This window comes from Sinocyclocheilus anshuiensis, unplaced genomic scaffold (genome assembly GCF_001515605.1).
Source record: "Sinocyclocheilus anshuiensis isolate Anshui unplaced genomic scaffold, SAMN03320099.WGS_v1.1 scaffold471, whole genome shotgun sequence".
In the NCBI taxonomy this organism is placed as follows: domain Eukaryota; kingdom Metazoa; phylum Chordata; class Actinopteri; order Cypriniformes; family Cyprinidae; genus Sinocyclocheilus; species Sinocyclocheilus anshuiensis.
The window spans coordinates 324,957-331,764 of record NW_015549588.1 but is presented as its reverse complement, the minus strand read 5'-3'; the positions used below and the strand labels follow the sequence as shown (position 1 = coordinate 331,764).

The following is a 6,808-nucleotide window of genomic DNA, read 5'->3' as shown; positions in this document are numbered from 1 at the left end:
GACTCACCGCAGAGGGATTACGAAGAGGCGGTCGTGTGGGACAGGAGGCCCGGAGATGGCCAGCTTGGCCGCAGTAGAGACAGAGATGTTGAGTGATTCGGCGCTCTCGCTCCTCTGGAGACAGGTGAGTGTATCCGAGCTGCATGGGTTCCACAGAAGAGGAGGAAGAAGAAGTGATTGGAACCGAATGACTGGTAGGTATCGTTCTGGTAGGGCGACGAGAACGAATCAAATTGTCAATTTGAATAGCCAGTTCTATGAATTGGTTGAGCGTTCTCCCCTCGTCCCTGCAAGCTAGTTCCGATTGGAGTTCAGGGTTGAGTCCCTTGCGGAAAAGCAGTTTCAACGTGCTTTCAACCCAATCAGTCTGAGCGGCGAGGGTGCGAAATGACAAGGCGTACTCAGCTGCGGTATTTCTGCCCTGAGATAAGGCGAGCAATTGTTCGTCCGCATCTTTACCTCCTTCAGGATGTTCGAATATTTCTCGGAAGCGTCGAAGAAAAGTACTAAATGTGGGGAAAGCTGATCCATCCTCCCTCCATACTGCCGTGGCCCACTCCAAAGCCTTCCCAGTTAGGAGTGAACATACAAAGGAGATCTTGCTGATATCAGTGGTGTACATCGCAGGCTGTTGGTTGACAAACAAGGAGCATTGCAACAGAAATCCCTTACACTTCGTGGGGTTTCCGTCGAATTTGTCTGGAAGAGCCAGGCGAGGATTCATCGAGGGAGTGGAAGAGAATGACGTGTCCATGCTCGGCTGATTAAGCGCTGATTCCGGAGATGAAAGGCGCATACTCCGCAGCGCGTTAACAAGCTCCTCAGATAGTGTTGTCAGTCGAGCCAGCTGGTGTTGATGAGCAGCGAGTTGATTTGCCTGAGCTGATACTTCCGTAGTAAGTTGAGCCAACAACTGTAACGAGACGTCAAGAGAGTGAGGATCCATCTGCAGCTTTATTGAAATCGTAATCAACAGGCAAGGTCAAACACCAGCAAACACAACAGAGGAGAGAAGCCAAATCGTTAGTCGGGGACGTGCAAAAGGGTCGGGGCAGGCAGCAAACAATCAATAGTCAAAGAACAATAGCAAGAGTTCGGGAATAAACAGAGAGGCCAGACACGGAAAGAAACGCTCAGAAATGTATACCGGGACAATACAAGACTTCGCAATGAGGGAGAGTCTGAGAGCTGGTTAAATAGTCCACTTAACGAGAGTCAGGTGCAGGAGCAATCAGAGCCAGGTATGTGAGTGTGTGTGTGTGTGTGTGTAGTCCGGATAAAGTTCAAAACTCGGGAGAGAGCTCCCTCTGGTGGTGAGCGGGAGGCACGACGGGAGTCTCGTTTGTGACATTTATGTTATACAATTAATAAAAAAATACACAATACACAAATAACACTGAATAATTATTTAATAAATTATATTAATTAAACAAATTAAGGTTCAATAAATTAGATCATTTTATATATATAAATATACACACACATATTATGTAATTAAATAATCAACTAATATTGGATAATATTGAATATTTAAATGTAATAAAGAAATATACAGTAAATGTTAGTATAAATGTACACGTTTATAAATACAATAAACAAAAAATGAGCACAATGAATGATTGTTTAGTATACAAGCAGTATGCCTTACGACATGTGGAGAATATATTTTATATTTAGAAAAATGGCACCGGGCTGGATTTTGTCCCACAGCCTTACAAAACCATAATTCATTCTTGCTTTTCACAAGCATATGACAAAATTCAGTTTTCTCAAGTTTGTTTCGAGTTCATGTAACCGGAAAAGCAATAATGGGTGGTTTTTAGTCCACGTCTGTTAGTTTGAGGTCACTACCATTCAAGCAAACTCATCTTTTAGCAGACTTCCACTTACAAAATGTAGTTTCTTTCTTTTGAATATAAATGGAATTCTGCACTCATGGGCAAATTTTCACCTAATCAAATGCTTTCTAGAATGAGAATGCCCCTCCCCCAACCTCCTGCCTCTGACTAACATAAACAAACAGCCAATCACAATTCTCTGGCTATTTAAACTGGGGAAGATGCTTTTACTTGTCGTTTCAACATATTAAATGGTTTCAAGAGGTCTTTAAGACATTTAACAAAAGCAAAACCTTAGTTAAAAGCAACAGACTTGGCGTTCCGTTCTTTAAGCCACTCCATCAGTACCTTGGCACCTGCGAGACTATACAGAACGTGATCCTCCATTAGCATAAGAATCCAGCGCTCTGAATAATATTAATCACGCCTGCCAATCCTCAGCGCTGCAATTATGCCATGCTGTTTATTTAGTGTGACTGGAATACGTCGAGCCATTAGCATAGCAGATGAGCGCGCTCTGTAATTAGTTTATGACAATGAGATGCCACAAACCTCGAAACAGATCAATTTCCGCAGTAGAGACAGAGATGTTGAGTGATTCGGCGCTCTCGCTCCTCTGGAGACAGGTGAGTGTATCCGAGCTGCATGGGTTCCACAGAAGAGGAGGAAGAAGAAGTGATTGGAACCGAATGACTGGTAGGTATCGTTCTGGTAGGGCGACGAGAACGAATCAAATTGTCAATTTGAATAGCCAGTTCTATGAATTGGTTGAGCGTTCTCCCCTCGTCCCTGCAAGCTAGTTCCGATTGGAGTTCAGGGCTGAGTCCCTTGCGGAAAAGCAGTTTCAACGTGCTCTCAACCCAATCAGTCCGAGCGGCGAGGGTGCGAAATGACAAGGCGTACTCAGCTGCGGTATTTCTGCCCTGAGATAAGGCGAGCAATTGTTCATCCGCATCTTTACCTCCTTCAGGATGTTCGAATATTTCTCGGAAGCGTCGAAGAAAAGTACTAAATGTGGGGAAAGCTGATCCATCCTCCCTCCATACTGCCGTGGCCCACTCCAAAGCCTTCCCAGTTAGGAGTGAACATACAAAGGAGATCTTGCTGATATCAGTGGTGTACATCGCAGGCTGTTGGTTGACAAACAAGGAGCATTGCAACAGAAATCCCTTACACTTCGTGGGGTTTCCGTCGAATTTGTCTGGAAGAGCCAGGCGAGGATTCATCGAGGGAGTGGAAGAGAATGACGTGTCCATGCTCGGCTGATTAAGCGCTGATTCCGGAGATGAAAGGCGCATACTCCGCAGCGCGTTAACAAGCTCCTCAGATAGTGTTGTCAGTCGAGCCAGCTGGTGTTGATGAGCAGCGAGTTGATTTGCCTGAGCTGATACTTCCGTAGTAAGTTGAGCCAACAACTGTAACGAGACGTCAAGAGAGTGAGGATCCATCTGCAGCTTTATTGAAATCGTAATCAACAGGCAAGGTCAAACACCAGCAAACACAACAGAGGAGAGAAGCCAAATCGTTAGTCGGGGACGTGCAAAAGGGTCGGGGCAGGCAGCAAACAATCAGTAGTCAAAGAACAATAGCAAGAGTTCGGGAATAAACAGAGAGGCCAGACACGGAAAGAAACGCTCAGAAATGTATACCGGGACAATACAAGACTTCGCAATGAGGGAGAGTCTGAGAGCTGGTTAAATAGTCCACTTAACGAGAGTCAGGTGCAGGAGCAATCAGAGCCAGGTATGTGAGTGTGTGTGTGTGTGTAGTCCGGATAAAGTTCAAAACTCGGGAGAGAGCTCCCTCTGGTGGTGAGCGGGAGGCACGACGGGAGTCTCGTTTGTGACATTTATGTTATACAATTAATAAAAAAATACACAATACACAAATAACACTGAATAATTATTTAATAAATTATATTAATTAAACAAATTAAGGTTCAATAAATTAGATCATTTTATATATATAAATATACACACACATATTATGTAATTAAATAATCAACTAATATTGGATAATATTGAATATTTAAATGTAATAAAGAAATATACAGTAAATGTTAGTATAAATGTACACGTTTATAAATACAATAAACAAAAAATGAGCACAATGAATGATTGTTTAGTATACAAGCAGTATGCCTTACGACATGTGGAGAATATATTTTATATTTAGAAAAATGGCACCGGGCTGGATTTTGTCCCACAGCCTTACAAAACCATAATTCATTCTTGCTTTTCACAAGCATATGACAAAATTCAGTTTTCTCAAGTTTGTTTCGAGTTCATGTAACCGGAAAAGCAATAATGGGTGGTTTGTGGCTTTTAGTCCACGTCTGTTAGTTTTGAGGTCAAAGCCATGCGAGCGAAATCATTCTTCAGCAGATTTCCACATATAAAATGTAGTTTCTTTCTTTTAAATATTAATGACATTCTGCACTTAAGGGCATATGCAAATTTTTATCCAATCAAATGCTTTCTAGAATGAGAATGCCCCTCCCCCAACCTCCTGCCTCTGACTAACATAAACAAACAGCCAATCACAATTCTCTGGCTATTTAAACTGGGGAAGATGCTTTTACTTGTCGTTTCAACATATTAAATGGTTTCAAGAGGTCTTTAAGACATTTAACAAAAGCAAAACCTTAGTTAAAAGCAACAGACTTGGCGTTCCGTTCTTTAAGCCACTCCATCAGTACCTTGGCACCTGCGAGACTATACAGAACGTGATCCTCCATTAGCATAAGAATCCAGCGCTCTGAATAATATTAATCACGCCTGCCAATCCTCAGCGCTGCAATTATGCCATGCTGTTTATTTAGTGTGACTGGAATACGTCGAGCCATTAGCATAGCAGATGAGCGCGCTCTGTAATTAGTTTATGACAATGAGATGCCACAAACCTCGAAACAGATCAATTTGAGTAATGTGTAATGTCATTAAGAGGAAAACACTGGTTGCTACAAGAAACCCATATGCTTTTTAAAGCGAGGACTATTCATCATGGTAATTTTGTCATTGTTTTAGTTAAGGTGACACTATTTGCATCTTGCCTCCACTCAGCACCTGTTTGCCGATTAGCTCAAGAGCGTTAATTTAAACGGGAACTCGGGCTTAATGAGGAAAACTGATGAGGTTCTCGTTGCCAGTTACATCATTGGGATCATCAGTAATATTATGTACATGTCAATTTGCACAGAATTAGATGGACTAGGTGGTCAAAAGTGTGACATCCGAAGCTCCAAACCAAGTTTTAAGAAACAAAACAGACCCGTATGGAGGGAAAATTTAGTGGTCATCTCATTAAATGATGTCTCATTGGCGATGAGTAAAAAACCCTTTGCCAAGACCTCTGAGCCGGTGTGTGCTTCTGGACTGCATCTATTCAGACTTGGAAACGAAACGGATGAGCTTGTTAGCACAGATGAAAACACCCACTAATGAAGTCCAGTCCGAAGGGAAACTTTAGACGGATAAACCAGAAAAGGTTGCAGAACAAGGCGGAATTGAGTCATCTATGTCAGATATCTACTAGTTTTGCTTCAAGGCCAAGATTTTAGACCAAGACCAAGAAGTGATCCAACACTAGGGCTAGATATTGACAGATTTCACAAATCGTTTCAATACCGATTCACAAGCTCTTGATTCGATTTAATATTGATTTTGGATATATATCAGGTACGGTTCATGTCAATTTTTCCTAAGGAAAACAATCTCTCAGCTAAAGCTGTAAACTATAGAGGCAGTCAGTAGGTACAATATACTTATATTTTTTTCTTAAACTGTTAGTGATGTCTTATTTAATGCATGTTTGAATAAACATTTCATGAAATCAGACAGCCACCATTTAAATTCATATTTTAACAACAAAACAGAATAGAAACATTGGTATATAGCCTAATAAAAAAGTTGCTATAAAAACCACACCATTATACCTCTTTATAAAGCTAAAAGGAACAAAAGTCTGAACTGAACAGCTAGTAAAGATATAATGATGAACTCAACATAAAAAGCTGTATGCACACAACTAAATTGCACACAATGGGATTTTTATATAAACTTTTTAAATTAGCCTATACATGTATTTTTCTATTCCAAATCGTTGCTAAAATAGGCACATTTAAACAGTGGCTGTCTGATTTCACGACAGATTTTTTCAAGCATGCATGCAAATAATCATCTAATAAATTATCAAATAATCAAACATCACTAACACAGGTTAAGAAAAAAAATAGAATGATATGTAATATATGCATATAGCAAAATACTCCTCTGTAGAGTTATTTATTCCAGCTGGCTAAATAAATATGCGGTAGAAATAGCGATATTTCAGTGAAATTTTGCGAGGAAATAAAGTCTGTTGTCAATAGCAGAGATGAATAAAGCACTACTCACAGAAGTAACTTTCAAAAGCAGCTTTCTGTTGGTCAAATTCGCATGACTCACTTGAACAGGAGCGAAATGGTGGCAACTTCATCAACCTCACGCAAAACTCCCAAACGTGCTGATTTCTATTGTAATGACCGTATTTCGCACATGAAATTTCTCTGAGTAAACGGTAAATGTGACTGCACCTCAACAAGCTTTGTACACTAAATGCCTTTTCTGAGGTAAATGTAACATTACGTGACATATTGTTCACAAGTTGTTTTATAGCCGTCTTTCCGAGGTTGAAACACTAATAGGGCGATTACACGAGACGTGATACAATTTAGTAAGTTGTACCGTTGCTTTCAACATACCTTCTGATGTTTATCCATGTTTATTTCGTGCTAACTTCAGTGAAGCGGATGACATCATCAGTTCCATTGCCACTCGAAGGAGGCTACAGCGATCTGTCACGACTCACTGAAGTGCGCCAAAATGACCAAATATATTTTTTAATCTAAAACATATTTTAAAAATATGCTAAATGTGTTTTAAACAGTGAGCCTGAATGAAATATATTTAAAAAAAAAAAAATTTAATATA

General features: G+C 40.4%; 1 long non-coding RNA gene across 1 annotated transcript in view; it reads left to right on the top strand.

Moving 5' to 3' along the window:
• The window catches only part of LOC107657986 (uncharacterized), a 1,763-nt gene extending 1,107 nt beyond the window's left edge, over window positions 1-656 (top strand). Inside the window, exons 2-3 of the long non-coding RNA XR_001630735.1 lie at window positions 84-87; window positions 523-656. This is a non-coding gene — a long non-coding RNA (uncharacterized LOC107657986). The remainder of the gene's footprint in view (window positions 1-83; window positions 88-522) is intronic.
• The last annotated feature ends 6,152 nt before the right edge of the window (window positions 657-6,808 follow it).